This window comes from Pistacia vera, unplaced genomic scaffold (genome assembly GCF_008641045.1).
Source record: "Pistacia vera cultivar Batoury unplaced genomic scaffold, PisVer_v2 Contig318, whole genome shotgun sequence".
Lineage (NCBI taxonomy): Eukaryota > Viridiplantae > Streptophyta > Magnoliopsida > Sapindales > Anacardiaceae > Pistacia > Pistacia vera.
Window position 1 is genome coordinate 314,293 of NW_022196133.1, and position 17,851 is coordinate 332,143.

The window sequence follows — 17,851 nt, forward strand, 5'->3', positions numbered from 1 at the left end:
CTGTCAAGTTTTTGGCGCCGTTGCTGGGGAACTATTTTGTTTTACCAATATCAATACGAAATATTTAATTGCTAATTTTAATTTCTTTTTTATTTTATTTTTGTCTACTGAAGTTTTTATTTGTGGTTGCTTTGTTTGTTGTTTTCAGCTAGAATCTAGAGAGTTTACATTCGAGCGGTAGGGGTGATCTTAATCCACTAGATTTTGAGATCGAACGAACAACTAGACAGTTGAGAAAGGAAAAGAGGCAAGCTGGATCTGTAAGAGCTATGGCTAACATAGGATTTGTTAATCTGAATGTGCAAAATCAAGAGGTTGAGAATGAGCATATCGTCGGAGGAAATGCAGTGGTTGGTGCAGAAGCAATTCAGAGAGCATTGAAGGACTACTCTAGTCCTACTGTCGATTGTTGTTATTCAAGCATCAGGAGACCACCCCTTCAAGCAAACAATTTTGAGATTAAACCAGCAATTATCGGAATGATTCAGCAGTCGATCCAATTCGCTAGGTTACCTCATGATGATCCCAACCTGCATATCGCAAACTTTATGGAGTTGTGCGACACATTCAAGCATAACGGAGTATCCAAGGATGCAATCAAACTAAGGCTTTTCCCATTTTCTCTTCGGGATAAAGCTAAGGCTTGGTTGATTTCATTACCATCTGAGAGCATTACGACGTGGAATGAGTTGGCTCAAGCATTCCTCACTAAATACTTTCCACCTGCCAAGTCAGCCAAACTGAGGAGTGAGATTACAAACTGAGGAGTGAGATTACCAACTTTTATTAACAGGATTCAGAATCATTGTATGAAGTGTGGGAAAGGTTTAAGGATCTCTTACGGAGGTGCCCACACCATGGTACACCAATCTGGTCATAAGTGCAAACGTTCTACCAAGGGTTGCTACCAACCATTCAAGCTATGATTGATGTGGCAAGTGGGGGAGCCTTGAACAATAAAATGCCAGAGGAAGCATACAATCTGATTGAGGTGATGGCGAACAACAACTATATGAGGACCCCGGAAAGAAATTCAACAAGGAGATCAGCACGAAGTCGATAGTTACACTGCATTGGCTGCTCAACTTACGAGCATCCAGAAGCAATTAGGTAATGTGTTGAAGATAAATGCAATTGAATCTTCCTCTCTAACATGTGACCTTTGTGTAGGAAATCATGCATCCAACGATTGCCAAGAAGGAAATCAGTTTGCTCAGCCTGAACAAGCCAACTACGTCAACAATTTCCAAAGAGGGTAAGGGAATCCGTATTCCAATACGTATAATCCAGCATGGAGGAAACACCCGAATTTTTCATGGAGCAACAACAATGAGCAAAAACAAGCACCTGTTTTTCAACCTCAAGAGCAGAAATCAAACTTGGAAAATGCGTTAACCAAGTTCATTGAGGAGACAAGCAAGAGGTTTGAGAAGACCGACATCCTGGTTCAAAATCAATCTGCATCTATAAGGAACCTGGAGACTCAAATTGGGCAGATTCACAACATTTTAGCGAGAAGAGGTCAAAGGGTTTTTCCGAGTGATATAGAGAAAAATCCCAAGGAATAGGCACATGCAATCACCCTGAGGAGTGGAAGAAGTTTGGAAAATTCAGAGGGTGATAAACAGAGGATAGAACAAAACCTGAGGGATGAGCAAAAGAGCGATTGCCGCGGCAAAGAAGATGGTGGCCGCGACGAGCATGAAGATGCAGAGGATTCCATCAGGAGAAAGAACGATCGCCGCGGCGATGAAACTGGTGGCCGTAGCAACCGTGAAAATACCCAAATTTCATCAGAAATATCTTACGATAGCTCCGGCGATGAATCTGGTGGCCGCGGTAATTGTACAAATGCACAGAATAATCCTTCAAGCTAGGCAACCTTGCCGTATCCACAACGATTGAAGAATCAGAAGCTCGACAAGCAATTCAGTAAGTTCATTGACATGTTTCGCAGTTTACATATTAATATTCCTTTTGTTGATATGCTTGAACAGATGCCGAAGTATGCGAAATTTTTGAAGGAGATCCTCACGCACAAGAGAAAATTTGAGGAACACGAGAAAGTCATGCTGACAGAGGAATGCAGTGCGCAAAGAAACTACCACCTAAACTACAAGATCCAAGGAGTTTTACTATCCCTTGTATTATTAGTAGTTGTTATTTTGATAAAGTGCTATGCGATTTAGGGGCCAGTATTAACTTAATGCCGTTTTCCATTTACAGGAAGCTTGGATTGGGAGAAGTGAAGCCAACCACTGTGTCTCTCCAACTAGCTGATCGATCGATCACATATCCTAGGGGGGTAGTCGAAGACGTCTTGATTAAGGTAGATAAACTGATATTCCCAGTAGACTTCATAGTGCTAGATATGGAGGAAGATAGAGAAATACCTTTAATTTTAGGGTGACCTTTTCTGGCCACGGGTAGAACATTGATAGATGTCCACCAAGGGAAATTGATCTTAAGGGTAGAAGATGAGCAGGTAGAATTTGATGTTTTCAAGTCTATGAAGCGTTTGTCTGAGTTAGATTCATGTTTTAAGATTGATGTTCTCGACACCATAGTGGACCAGAATTTTGAAGAGCCTACCTTTAGAGAATTGTTTGATGAATTCCAGAGACCAGGAGGATCAAGTGGATAGTGAAGAGATAAGGGAGTGTCTAAGATACTTGAGAGCGCTACCACCCTTAAGTCATCCCGAGGCCAAATTGATCAGAGAAATTGGGGCTGTGGAGTCTCAGTCAACTTTACCAATCACAAAGGCGTCTACACTTGAGCTCAAGCAACTACCTCCTCATTTAAGGTATGCATTTTTAGAAGAGGGTAAATTCTTTCCAGTTATTATTAATGCTTCTTTGAGTGTTGTAAAGGAAGAAAAGTTGCTGCGCATTTTGAGAAGGTACAAGAAGGCCATTGGATGGACAATTGCGGATATCAAAGGTATCAATCCTTCAATCTGCATGCACAAGATCTTAATGGAGGAAATTTTCAAGCCCACTGTCCAACCACAAAGAAGATTGAATCCATCAATGCAAGAAGTGGTCAAGAAGGAGGTGTTGAAACTTTTAGATGCAGGAATAATATACCCAATCTCGGATAGTGCATGGGTGAGTCCAGTCCAAGTGGTACCAGAGAAGGGAGGAATGACAGTGGTCCAGAATGACAACAATGAGCTGATTCCGACACGAACAGTCATGGGATGGAAAGTATGTATCGACTATCGCAAGCTGAATTCCGTGACTCGTAAGGACCATTTTCCATTGCCATTCATCGATCAAATGTTGGAGAGGTTAGTGGGCCATGAGTTCTACTACTTCCTAGATGGATATTCAGGCTACAACCAAATTGCCATTGCACCGGAAGATCAGGAGAACACGACTTTCACGTGCCCATACAGAACATTCGCCTATCAAAGAATGCGTTTTGGCTTGTGCAACGCTCCTACAACTTTTCAACGTTGCATGATCTCGATTTTTTCTGATATGGTTGAAAAGTCCATTGAAGTTGTCATGGACGATTTTTCTGTTTTTGGGAATTCTTTTGATGATTGTTTAACTAACTTGTCTAATGTCTTGCAGAGATGTGTTGACACTAAGTTGGTGCTCAATTGGGAAAAATGCCATTTCATGGTACGAGATGGGATCGTGTTGGGGCATCGGATATCAGCAAATAGCATTGAGGTAGATCGAGCGAAGATTGAAGTTATTGAGAAACTACCACCCCCAAATTCAGTGAAGGCTGTCAGAAGCTTCCTTGGGCATGCGGGCTTTTATAGGAGATTCATACAGGATTTTTCTAAAATCTCTAAACCTCCTTGTGACCTATTAGCTAAGGAGGTTTCTTTTAAATTCAGTCAAGAGTGTTTAGATGCATTTAAGTGCTTAAAAGAAAAATTAATTTCTACTCCTATTATTGTTGCGCCCGATTGGGAACTACCTTTTGAACTCATGTGTGATGCGATCGATTATGCTTTAGGGGCTGTTTTAGGGCAGCGAAAAGGTAAGGTCTTGCATGTGATTTATTATGCCAGTAAGACTTTAACGGGACCACAACTGAATTATGCCACTACTGAGAATGAATTTTTAGTAGTAATATTTTCTATTGATAAGTTTCGTTCTTATTTGCTAGGTACCAAGGTCATCGTGTACACAGACCATGCTGCATTGAAGTACCTCCTAGCAAAATGGGACTCCAAGCCAAGATTATTGCGATGGGTATTGCTCCTACAGGAATTCGACTTGGAGATCAAGGACAAGAAAGGAACAGAAAATCAAGTGGCTGACCATTTATCCCGGTTGGAGTCCAATGAAGAAGTTCGAGAGGAAGAAGAGCCAGTCAACGAATACTTCCCGGATGAGCAATTGTTTGCTATTCAAGACGTACCATGGTTCGCGGACATTGCTAACTAGTTGGCGCGAAAGGTTATGCCCCCTGGAATGAACTCCCAGACACGAAAGAAATTTTTTGCAGATTTAAAGTATTACTTATGGGAGGATCCATTTTTGTACAAGCATTGCGCTAATCAGATGAAAAGACGATGTGTGCCAGAGGAAGAGACGACGAACATACTTCTTCACTGTCACTCAATGGAAGTTGGTGGTCATTTCGGTTCGACAAAGACCGCCGCGAAAGTTCTTCAATCAAGATTTTTTTGGCCTACTCTTTTTAAAGATGCTTTTCTTTTGTGATGAGTTGTGATGAGTGTCAATGGGTTGGGAATATTTTTAGGAGAAATGGCATGCCTTTAAATGATATCCTAGAAGTCGAATTGTTTGATGTTTGGGGAATAGATTTTATGGGTCCTTTTCCATCTTCATTTTCTAACCGTTTCATTTTGGTTGCTATAGATTATGTGTCGAAGTGGGTGGAAGCTGCCGCGTTGCCCGCGTTGCCAAAAAATGATGCTCGTGTCGTTATCAAGTTCGTAAAGAAGAATATCTTTTCAAGGTTTGGCATGCCAAGAGCCATTATCAGTGATGGTGGTTCTCACTTTTGCAATCGTCAATTCACAGCATTGTTGAGCAAGTATGGAGTTACACATCGAGTTGCAACCCCATACCACCCACAAACCAGAGGACAAGTCAAAGTTTTGAACAGGGAGCTGAAACGAATCCTGGAGAAGACAGTGAGCACCTCTCGAAAAGATTGGGCAACTAAGCTTGATGATGCACTATGGACGTATAGGACGGCATTCAAAACACCAATCGGAATGTCGCCCTATAGGATGGTTTACAGAAAAGCTTGACACTTGCCAGTAGAGTTGGAGCATAGGTCATATTGGGCAGTGAAGTTTCTGAATTTTGATATACAAGCTGCTGGAGCGAAACGTTTGCTGCAACTCAATGAGATGGAAGAGTATCGCAATGATGCGTACGAGAATGCCCGGATTTACAAAGAAAAGACTAAGCAGTGGCATGACAAACACATTGTGAACAAGGAATTCAAGAAGGGCGATAAGGTGCTGTTGTTCAACTCGAGACTGTGACTTTTTCCAAGAAAATTGTGCTCAAGATGGTCTGGCCCGTTCATCATTCATCGCGTGTTTCCGCATGGGGCGATAGAGCTTCACCACCCGACGAAGGGAACATTCAAAGTCAACAGGCAAAGATTGAAACCTTATATTGAGAATAGAAATGCCGACGAGAGGGTTTCAATTCTTCTTCAGAATTCGAATTGACGACAGAAAAGGAGTCGAGCTTAAGACTTTAAACAAGCGCTTTTTGGGAGGCAACCCAAATTTTCGATTCCGTTTGTGTTTTATTTTATGTTATTTTATTTTTGTTTATTTAGTGCATTTTTAGTTAGTAAGATTTATTTTTATTTTTGTGTGTTATCATGTTGCAATTGTTAGTTTGTTGATTCAGAATTTCGGACTATTTTTCAGGTGAGTGACAAAACGAACGCAAGGAATTTTTTCTAGAAGACTGATCACGCTCGCCGCGGAGATACATTTCATCGCTGCAGCGAGCGTGACTTAAGCGCACAGCGGACGACATCTGCAATTAACCATGCTCGCTGCCGCGACGATTTCCATCGCTACAGCAAGCGTGACTTACAGTAACGCCGTGACGATAACAGCAATCGCCACGGTGACGCATACTATTGCCGTAGCGATCGCACCAGGAAACAGAATACTGTGCTTAAATCAGCAGTTTTCTTCTTCTATTTTCATCACTTTTCATTACAAGCTTCTCTCCCTCACAGTTGCTCTCCACCAATTTTTGCTTCAAACCATTCCTTTTCCTTACTCCATTGATCACTAACACATTCCTCCTTCCATCCCATTTCGCAGATTAAAGAAACAAGAGGAGAAATTACGAAAAATCAAGGTTAGGGTTTCAAAAGAGATTTGGGGATTTTTGAAATTTCATCTAATCCATTTCAATTCAAGGCGTATTTGGACAGAACAAGTTTTAAGTAAGTGTTTCTCAACCATTTTGCATTGAAATTTTGAGTGTGGAAGGGTGGAATCCATTGATCTGAGTTGTGTGGAAGTGTGGATGGTTGTGAATATTGCTAGAGATTTGGTGATTTTCATGGGAGTGTTTATCTCTGTGATTGTGTTTGATTGAAGAAGGGCAGTTGCTATTTGTGGGAGTGAGTTAATTTTCATTAAGCAGTGGTAGTATTCTGACTGAGTATTTTGGGTTGAGTTCGACATAGTGATAATGGCACCCAAAAGAAAGCCTGGAAGTGATAGGAGAGAAAAAGGTAAAGGGCAGGCCTCCAGTGATACCCGGTTTGTTAGTCAGGCTACTCAGGAAAGGTATGAAAATTTTGCAAAGCAACCTGGGTGATTTATTGAAGAAAGAGGGCTGGTGTTTACAGAAGCTTGCAAGGGAATAACTGATGTGATACAAGCTCTAGGTTGGGAAAATTTTTGCAAAGAGCCTCCAGCACCGACTGTTGCCTCTATGGTAAAGGGGTTTTATGCCAACGCTCTTGATAGTGTTGATGGAAGGACAATGGTAAGAGGTAAAGAGATCGTGTTTAGTGCAGCGGCGATCAATGAATTTTATGGGCTTCCGCAAGTTGAGTTCGATGATGATGCATATGCCACATTCAAGCAACAAGTGGATTTTGACGCAATAATAAACTTGTTGTCTGAAGGGAGAGCTACATGGTTTATTACGGCTGGGGAGCACATCCGTTTTGAAAGTAAGTTCTTGGACTCAATTTCGCGCATGTGGTTATATTTTGTCTACTCTCGATTGATGCCATCCAAGCACATGAGCACTGTTAGTAAAGCTAGGGCGATCCTAATGTATGCTATCCTCCAGAAGATGAGGATGAATGTGGGTGAAATTATTTTTCATGAGATTACCCATTCGGCAAAGCGTACCAAGACGGGATTTTATTTTCCTCACCTGATCACTGCATTATATACACAAGCGGAAGTGCCATTGAACGCTGAAGAGGTTTTATTCCGCAAGGAGTGTGTCTTACAGTGCAGTTTCTGTAAAATCTAACCAGTGGGGGCAGAGTAGAGGTACCCAGGACCAAGGCATCTTCATCATCGAAGCTTTCCCAAAAAGATCAATTGTTGAACTTGAATGAAGATGTCGAAAAGTTGAAGCAGCAACAGAATCGTCAAGAGGCCTGGATGACATGGATGAGTGGGCAAATGAGGGTGTAACATGAGATGCAAAGATTGCAACTTGCTCATGCTCGAATAGAAGCATCGGGGTGTGAATAGACTGATTTTGTGTACCTGACGGATGAGGAGCACGGTGATGCTCCTGAGGAGGATTCTAAGGACAGTATGGAGGAGTAGATTTTCATTAATGTTGTCCATGCAGTTTGTTTTGGTCGCTTTTATTTTTCTGTTTTGATGTACTTTTATTATGACTACTTTGTGTACTCTGAGTCTTTGTGAACTTTTCATATAGTTTTTTGTTTGTTTTCGTTTTGTTTGTATGTATTCATGCTCTTGTTATTTACTCTTGTATTCTGCATAATTGTGATGGCCGACATGGTCTGTTTAGTGGTTTTTATGTTTTGATAGAACGACTGGTGTATACAACTGGACGGCTTTATCTTGTAAAGGAATGCGGTAACGTTTTCTTTCTTTTACTCTTACGCTTAACATTGGGGACAATGTTGATTTTATTGATTGAGGGTAGGAATTTAAGAAACTTAAATTGAGCATAATTTGTTTTTGTATGGATTTAGAGAGCATTTTTTTTTATTTATTCTTTCATTTTAGGTTATTAGTTTTATTTTTGTCTCTTGGATGAAGTCATATGTCTATGATAGTAATGTGAGTGCAATAAAATAGAACTAACGAAGGACATTAATTTTTACCTTTGCTTATGGATGTGTGTGAATATTAATGACATGAAGTTGAGACCCTAGTGAACTGTGGATTGAAAGTGGTTTAGTCACCTACTTAGAGACGTGTTATGTATGAAGTTTTCATGAACTTTATTGGGATTTCAACAAACTCTAAAACTCATTTGATAATCACTCAAGGCGAAATCCTAGAGTTCACATCATTTAGGAAATCATTTAGGCTGTTTTTGGACCGATTGAGCCTTTCAAGCCAACCCTTGTTGTTGTCATCGCTAGTTAGCCTGTTGAGCCCTTTAAACACAATTTAGCCTTGTTTTTCGTTCTTTGAACTTAATGTCTACTCTATCCGGATTTTTAGCCTAAAACACAGTCCTACCTGTTTTATCATTAAGAGACTTTATTGTTCTTCAAGCTTATTACGAGTTTTGGTAGAAAGTGTGGTTGTCACAACCCACGCGTGCGAAGAAATTGGTTGGGGGTTGTGGAGTGTTGGTAAAAATCAGTGGGGATGTGCATGTGTGCATGTTTCAGCTTTCTTATTGATTCAAGAAAAAAAAAAAAAATCTTTTGCCAAGTTTAAGGGTATTTCGGCTGGAAACCAGAACCCGTTTTAAAAACTGCCTAGCAGTACTTGGCAATCTTTGGTATAACAACGCCACGTACACCTTAGACGCATCTCCCTCACCACATTTATGGTATTAAAAAAAAAAAATTAAGTTTGAGGGTTGTAAATTAGTGGACACACTGGTTGATGGTTGAGAAGAAGTGGAGTTCGACTTGATTTTGGAGTTGTATGAGGAAAATTGAGTCTCTTACTTTGTTTTCCATATCATTTTCTTGGAACCCATACCCTGGCCTAAAGTTACAAACTTTACAAAGACCTATTGATCCCAGGTGATGTGAAATTCTACATTAGTGGAGAGTGATGTGAAAAGTAAGCCTATGGAGTTTGATTCCATGATTCACATATAAGTCATAACCCGGATACTGAGATCAAAATTTTGTTCATGAATGTCGCGCATAACACCATCCGAGTTTGTAGACTAATGGTTTGTGGTTTGATGAATGTTCTAGGGTCGATAACGAAAATGAAATTGATGTTTGCATTGTCTGTGAGTTTTAGGTGATTTTTAATTGTTCTATTTGTTTTGTATATATGCAATTTTTGAGACACCTTTATGAATTGATCCAAGACTTTTTGTTAGTGTGTTCTTGTTATGTTTATGTTTGGTACTTTGGAGTTTAGGATAAGGTTAGTATGGATGTGTGGGGTATCATCGCTGGAAACCCTCACGAGACTACAACTCGTCAACTAGGGCCCCCTAGGGGTTTAAAGGCTTGTTGCATATGCTAAATGCAATCGTGTCAATCTACGAAAGTGATTTAGGATAGTTTAGATTGAGGTTTTGAATAGTTGTTTTATGTTCAAGCTTAGAGACTGTTTTATCGCTTATTTGCTAGGGACTAGCAAAAAGCTGGTTGGGGGTTGTGATAAGAGCTTGAATGTTATATTTTGTTAGTGATTTAATGGTCATTTATAGAAAATGTGCTTAAGTGTGAAATTTGGATATTTCTTTCATAAATACCAGTTATGGGATCACGGGTGCATTTTGAGTGTTTTCAAGCTCAAACAGGTTGTGAGGGAAAAGAACGATGTTGATAGGATTTACAACGCAAAGGACAAACGGCACAAGATCAGGGTCAAAATGAGGAAGTTGTGGCACGTCAAAGATATACAGAAAATCTGGAAATCCTTCATCATGAGTATGTTCGATGTTCTGTCATAACTTGAGCTGTAGAAATCAGAATTTGGCATTCTGGTGACGTTGGAAAGCTTTTCAAAGAGCTACAATGTTTGTGTTGATGACTTGTGCAAGTTCTGAAGATTACAGATGCCTTGGACATAAGAAACGATCACCACGGCGACCCATTCTACCGCCACGGCGATGGGTCACGGGTTTGTGTTAATTCACTACCCTAATCCGAATCTGAATGGGTTAGTTTCTAATTTTTCCTAAGCACGACAAAGAATCCCAGGGATATAAAAGAGAGTCTTTAAGAAATTAAAAGGGGACTTTTGGAGGAAGAAGATGGCTACCAAGTTGGAGATCAGGATCCGAAGAGCTCTCGTTCATCGATTAGAGAAGTTTATCTTTTTCTTTCTTAGACTGATGTTATTGAATAGAATGATGGATTGTGTTATTTTCATTATGAACTAATTCTCTTTTCTAGGGCTACAGATGTAGCCCAATTTATGAACATGTACTGATGTTGATGTTGATTCTATATTGAGCATGAATTCTAAGTTTTATTATCGTGTGTAATGCTTTCAATTCTCAAGGGCCCGAGAGTTGAATGATATCATGGATTGGGTTGAGATCGAGAGATGAAAACTAATTTGCTTTAGGTAATAAAACCATAGATTGAGCGAACGCTAGAGATAGGTTACCACGATCTGTAAGGCTCTGGGAAATCCCATAGAACTTAATGATCTCTTAGCTCCTAAATCCAACTTAGAGATAACTTGGGTTGTTGCTTAAGGGTTAATTTGCTAATTGCTCGAGAGAGAGTTAGTGGAATATTAGGGGATTTGGCTTTTAGAATACACTTAATTAGGTTAACAACAAATGTCAATACATAGGATTAAATTGGTGCAAAATCTATGCCCTAGGTTTAGTCATATTGATTTTTACTCCAAAGTGTTTACAAATTCTGCCTTTATTTTAGTACTTAATTTTTAGTTTTTAGTTTATTTACTTTTTCATTAAATTCATTCTTAAATTTCAGTTTAATCAAATAGCAATAGAATATAATAATCTGGTACTTGGTAGGTAGTTCCCTTGGGATTCGACACTCGTTTACTCGAGTTTTACTACTTGCACGATTTCGTACACTTGCGAATAGCCTGTCACCTGGCGAAGAAACTACAATCGGAGGATGATATTTCTCTCACTTGCTTCTACAGCTTGACAGAGAAAAATCTACAGATAAAAAACTCAGTGGCAATTTTAAATTGGTACGACCCCAAGCCTTCGACTAGTGTTCCCAATTGAAGGTATGAGTTCCAGGGAGAGAGTAATAGAAGAACTAATCATAAATGGTCTAATGACAATCAGAGAAAGGGAAAGAGACAACAGTTTGAGACCAAGAAATCTTACGTTCCAGTTCCTCATCGCGACTGCGATAACTTCACTCCACTCAATGCATCAGTTCCAACTACTCTGGGTAAATCAGTAGAAGCTAATCTGCTTAGAGAACCAGAACCCATAAAAAACCCGCGTCTTAAAGGAATGGCAAGAAATATTGTTGCTACCATTGGGACAGTTGCCATCATACCGATGAGCGCTGAGCTCTTAAGACGACAGGGAGTATGTTAATGGTCCAACTCCCACGAGGGAGAAGGATCAAGAAGATGATGGGGAAAGGCGTAGAGGTCGTAAAGGTCTCTACCTCGTAGGGACCATCTTTGGGGGACCACAATGTTAGTGTATGCCCTAGGAACCAATCGTGTTGTCGGTTTCAGGACATTATATCTTGTAAATGTATTATGAATAAAAGAAAGTGTTCTTATTTCACATGTTGATTTATTGCTTCATTTATATTATATTTAGTATTGCATGTGAAATGTCCGGATGGCACGGATCTTCAGAAGATCAAATCATCGAAGAATTCCCTACGCAAGTAATGTTAATTGGGCAATAACATTGCATAGTAGGCATGTTGAATGTCTCCATTGAATATCATGTGATGGTATTAGTGTGGGTGATTATAAGAGGTATGTCACTAAGACATTAGTATGGATAAACGGTTAGTGAACTGTTTATCAAAAACAATCGATTACGATGAATCACATAGATGTGATCAATGATGCATCGTAGGATCGTGCTAGTGTACCACTAATCCTTAGACTTGAGACATCACGGTTGGAATCAACATAGGATGCATATGGTTTATATGGTGTATAAGCACGAGACTAGTCATGTCATGTGTAATAAGCCAATTTGGTCATATGTAATTCATGTGCGAGGACAAGTGATGTCAAGATGGGATTTGTTAACTCAAAATAGTCCAATCTCGAGTTCCCAGACGAATGTCAATAAAAATTGAAACAAAGAATCTCTGGCCAGAGTATAATGAATGTCAGATGAAACATAGTTTCATGTTGAAGAGTTTCATTATATCGATTGACAATTCGATTAAAGATTAAGTTAAGAGTTTTGACATACCATGAACCATTCTTAATCGGGATTAGATAACGAAGGGATTTTACTACACGGTACGTACAATCATAATAGGTTTATTGGAGTTTACACTTCATTGTGGTTTAGGGGTTATAGAACATTGCTAGACATCTACCATAATCAGTGGGAGTTTCGATTATGAATAGTTATAATGAAACATATCAGAATCTGATATTGGGCCCACGGCTAGATCACAGTGAACCAAAATAGTCACACATAAATCCAAGCTCAAGAAGGAGAGTAATACATATAATTGATCGAATTAATGATGTTCAGACGTAAACAGTTGAATCTAAAATAGTGTATTGGTGAGATATGATTATCCATGGATAGCTAGCACTAACCAAGGATAATAAGGATTTATTAAATATTATTATTGAATTGGATTCGATGATGGGGACAAAAGTGCATTAGTTTTATTCTAAAGAGTTAGAATAATTAATAGGATTACAATTAGGCTAATTATGAAATAACCATAAAACCAAGGACTTGACATAAATGCTCTTTTTCAAGATTAATTTTAAATTGTTTGAGGACTTCCCAAGACAATTTAAAATTACACTTTGTGCCCAAGGTATATAAACAAAGTGTTATACCATTTTCATTCAATTGAAACAATCAGCTCTCTCTTCCTTGACATGTGTGGATCACATTTTGAGGTTCTTTAAGTTCACTTGAAGAACTAAGATTCCAAGAAAGAAGATTCAAGTGTTGAATAGCAAAGGAGTTGGTAATTTTCTATCATTTTCTTACATTAATAAGTTAATGTTTTAATGGTTTATTTTCTACCTTATGTTCATCATCTCGATCATCATTTTCTCTCCATTTCCATGTCCAAAATGCATGAAACACAACAACACATATAGTAGGGAAGAAAAGTATGCCCGAGAAGCCCGGCATGAGCCCTTCAATGTGCTTAATCTGGAATCGCGACCTAGGAAGTTACGTAGAGAATAACAGATTACCTTCTCTAAGAAAGATATGAAACGAGTGCACCACCCTCATGAGGATGCACTGGTTGTCGTAGCTAAAATAGGAAGGTGTGAAGTCCACAGGATGCTAGTGGACAATGGGATTGTCGTGGATATCCTATTTTAGTGAGCCTTTGAGGAGATGAAGCTGGAAGAGACAGACTTGAAGCCTATTGCCACTTCTCTTTATGGTTTTACCAGGGACCACCTAACTCCTCATGGAATGATTTCTCTTCTAGTCACTTTGGGAGATCCCTATGAGGTGACCAAGATGATAGAATTTCTAGTTGTGGATTGTCCTTCAACATTCAATGGCATCCTCGGATGACCTCTATTATGGAACTTCAAGGTTGTCACCTCTATCTACCATCAAAAGATGAAGTTTCCCACTCTAACAAGATGTGGGGAAGTTAGGGGATCACACCATTAATCTCGTGACTACTATAATAAGGTAGTCTAGATGGCAAGTAAAGGGAAAGGCAAACCTGAGGGCGTTCCTGAACAAGTAATGGCAATCAGTAGGATCGAGCCACATGTTGGTCCAATGGAAGACAATATTGATCCTCGTGTACAAGAGGAGTATACCCACAGTGGGCCAGTTGAGACTTTGTCTGAGGTACCTATAGATGAGCATGAGCCAACTCGTGTGCTGAGAATCGAAAGTAACCTCAACCCTCAGCTCACAACTAATATAGCAAGCTTTCTCATATCTAATATTGATGTTTTTGCATGGAAACATGCCGACATGGTCGGGATCAACCCCGAGGTCATATGTCATGCATTTAACATTGATAGTGAGTTCAAGCCAGTTTGCTAGAAAAGAAGAGATGTGGATCTAGAGTGCTATGCAACTCTTAAAAGTGAGGTGGACAAGCTCCTCTCAATTGGGTTCATTCGGGAAACTCATTACCCCAGTTGGGTCGTCAATCCTGTTTTGGTGAAAAAACCCAATGGTAAATGGCAAACATGCATTGATTTCATGGATTTCAACAAAGTCTGCCCAAATGACAGTTTCCCTCTATCTAGAATTGATCAGCTCGTTGATGCCACTTTCGGGCATGAGCTACTGAGTTTTATTGATGCCTATTCGGGGTATAATCAGATCCTGATGTTCACGTCTAACGAGAAGCATACCTCATTCATCACAGATCGAGGGTTGTATTGCTACAAAGTCATGCCTTTCAGTTTGAAAAACATTCGGGCAACCTACCAGTGCTTGGTTAACCAGATGTTCTCCAAGCAGACTGAGAAAACAATGGAGGTTTATGTTGATGACATGCTGGTCAAGTCACATGTTGCTTCAGATCACATAGCCCACCTCGTAGAAATGTTCAATATACTCAAAAAATACAAAATGAAACTTAATCATCTTAAGTGTTCATTCGGAGTAGCCTCAAGTAAATTCCTAAGGTACATGGTTAACCATCGAAGAATTGAAGTCAACCCTGAAAAGATCCAAGCTTTCCTAGATATGAAAAGTCCCACAAATCGTAAACAAGTTTAAAGCTTGAATAGGAGAATAGCGGCTTTCAGTCGCTTCATATCAAGAGCAACAGATCGTTGTTTGCTATTCTTCAATATACTCAAGGCCAACAAGAAATTTGAATGGACTCTAGAGTGTGAGCAAGCTTTTCAGAGCATAAAAGAGCATCTTGAAAAGCCACCTCTTCTGTCCAAGCCACTTCCTAAGGAAATTTTATTTCTCTACTTGTCCGTTTCTCAGTATGCGATCAGCGTAGCTCTTATTCGGGAAGAAGCCAGAATTCAGTGGCTTGTGTATTATACCAGCAAATGGTTACTGGATGCCAAGTCAAGGTATCAAAAGATGGAGCGATTAGCCTTTGCCTTGCTAATCGCATCCAAGAAGCTGCGACCTTATTTCCATGCCTATACTGTCATGTTTTAACCAATTATCTGCTTAGACAGGTCCTTCAGAAACCAGAGGCCTTGGGTAAATTCCTTAAATGGGCCATGGAATTAAGTTAGTTCAATCTACATTACAGACTAAAAGCAGCAATCAAAGGGAAAGTTATGGCTAACTTTATATCAGAGTTCTCTTATCAACCAAATTAGGAACCCAACCAGCTAGCCACTGAAGTCGTCTACGAAACTGTTCGAAATCTTTCAACATGGAACCTCTACGTTGATGGATCTTCTAACAGAAAAAGAGCTGGAGCCAATCTTCTACTTATCAGCCTTGAGGGTACTTGCATCTATGAAGCCCTTAGGTTTGGATACAAAACCACCAATAATGAGGTCAAGTATGAAGCGCTATTTGCTGGTCTATGACTAGCAAGAGAGATGGGGTTAGAAATTAGTGACATCAATAGTGACTCCCAGTTGGTAGTCAATCAGATATTAAGAGAGTATCAAGCCAAGGAAAAAAATATGATCAGTTACTAAAAGAAAGCCAAGGCTACACTCTAGCCCTTCAAGCACTATACGATCAGGCAAATCTTGAAAGATAGCAACTCTATCACGGATACTTTAGCAAAGATAGCTTTATCACTAGACTCTGATGTGCTAGATAGCATCCCGGTCAAGTACATCAAAGTTTCCAGCATCAACTCACCCGACCAGATAATGGTTACAACTAAATTTGTGTCTTGGATGACTCTAATCATTCAGTATCTCAAAGAAATGGTTCTTCTTAATAGCAAGACTGAGGCAAAACTCCTACAAAGTAGAGCTACTCGTTACACCCTAATCAGAGATGAATTATACAAACAGGGATTTAGCACCCCTCTTCTCCGATGTGTGACAAATGAAGATGCAGAGTGCATCATGGGAGAGATATATAAAGGGATCTGTGGTAATCACACTGCTACACGATCTCTCGTTAATAAAATTATCCTCCAGGGATATTATTGGCCCTTGCTTCGTGACGATACCTACAACTTTGTGAAGAAGTGTGACAAATGCTAGAGTTCCTTCCCACCAATTGACAATGATGACTAGTCCTTGGCCATTATGTGGGAATTGATCTCATCGGTCTCATGCAAACCAGTAAGGGTGATGTCAAATATGCTGTGGTCGTAGTGGATTATTTCACTAAATGGGCTAAGGCATATCGTTAGCCACGATCACCACAAAGAAGCTTGAAGACTTCATCTTCAAGAATATACTCGAAATTCCTCATACACTTATCTCAAATAACGGGAAACAGTTTAACAATAGGGAGTTCAAACAGTTTTGCAAAGAACCAGGGATTCATAAGAAATTCGCCTCGATAGCAAAGCCACAAGCTAATGGACAAGTTGAAGCTATCAACAAAACCATTAAGCACTCTTTGAAGGCCAACCTTGGCGAAGCAAAAGAAAATTGGGCCAACGATCTCCCAGAGGTTCTATGGACATGTAGAACAACTTTGAGAACTTCTTCTATAAAAACACCATTCCCGCTAGCATATGGTTGTGAGACAATGGTCCTAGTTGAAGTAGGGACTAATTCCCTTCGGAGAGAATTTTAAAATGAGACAGACAATGAACCATTTATGCATGCAAGTCTGGACTTGGTCGAAGAACATCGCAACAAAGCTCGGTTAAAGATAGCTTCCTACCGGCAATGAGCTAAGAGGTTCTTCGACTCCAAAGTCAAGAGAAGAGACTTCTAGGTTGGTGACCTCGTCCTCAAAGAAGTCCTTCTCAGTACAAGAGAACCAAGCGCAGTGGTATTGGGGTCTAACTGGGAAGGTCCCTATCGAGTTGCTAAGGTGATACAACCTAGGATGTATCATCTCAAAAGACTTAATGGTTCTGAAGTACTGCAAGCTTGGAATGCTGAACATTTGCGACCTTATTATCAGTAAATTCCAAGATCTTGTATAGTTTTTACGATCTCTTTTACTTGTAAATTTCATCAATAAGATTATTCTAATTCTGCCCTAAGAATTACTTGTGTCGTAATCTCAAGTTTTTATAATCTCGTTTTTACAATGTTTTACAAGTTGTGTGATCAGAAAAATTATATTCACTTAGTGAAGTGCTTAGATTCTAAAAGTGCTATCACAAATGGCAAAAAGTCTTGTATATATTCAAAAAGTATGTACATGGACGACCAGAGAGCTACATCAAAAGAAAAAAGGAAAAATAGATCATTTGAGAGTGGGCAGAAGGGAGGACAATCACTTCTCTTGAACTTCAGGATCCTTGACTTCAATTGCTTTGACCTTAGGTTCGATAGCTTGGTCTTAGGGATTCTCTGTTTCTTGGTGATCCCCTCCTGGACAGTCTCCAGGTCTTCTTGTTCTTTAGCCGACTGCATTGATGTGAGGGCTACCTGATATTCCTTAGGAAGGTTGGAAAGGTCCATGTTTGGGTTTTTCTCTCGCAAGATATGAATAAC

General features: G+C 39.7%; 1 non-coding gene across 1 annotated transcript; it reads right to left on the reverse strand.

Moving 5' to 3' along the window:
* Positions 1-757: 757 nt before the first annotated feature.
* Positions 758-864, reverse strand: LOC116136728. Its single transcript, XR_004129059.1, has one exon. It is a non-coding gene; the product is annotated as a small nucleolar RNA R71 (small nucleolar RNA).
* Between the last annotated feature and the right edge of the window lie 16,987 nt (positions 865-17,851).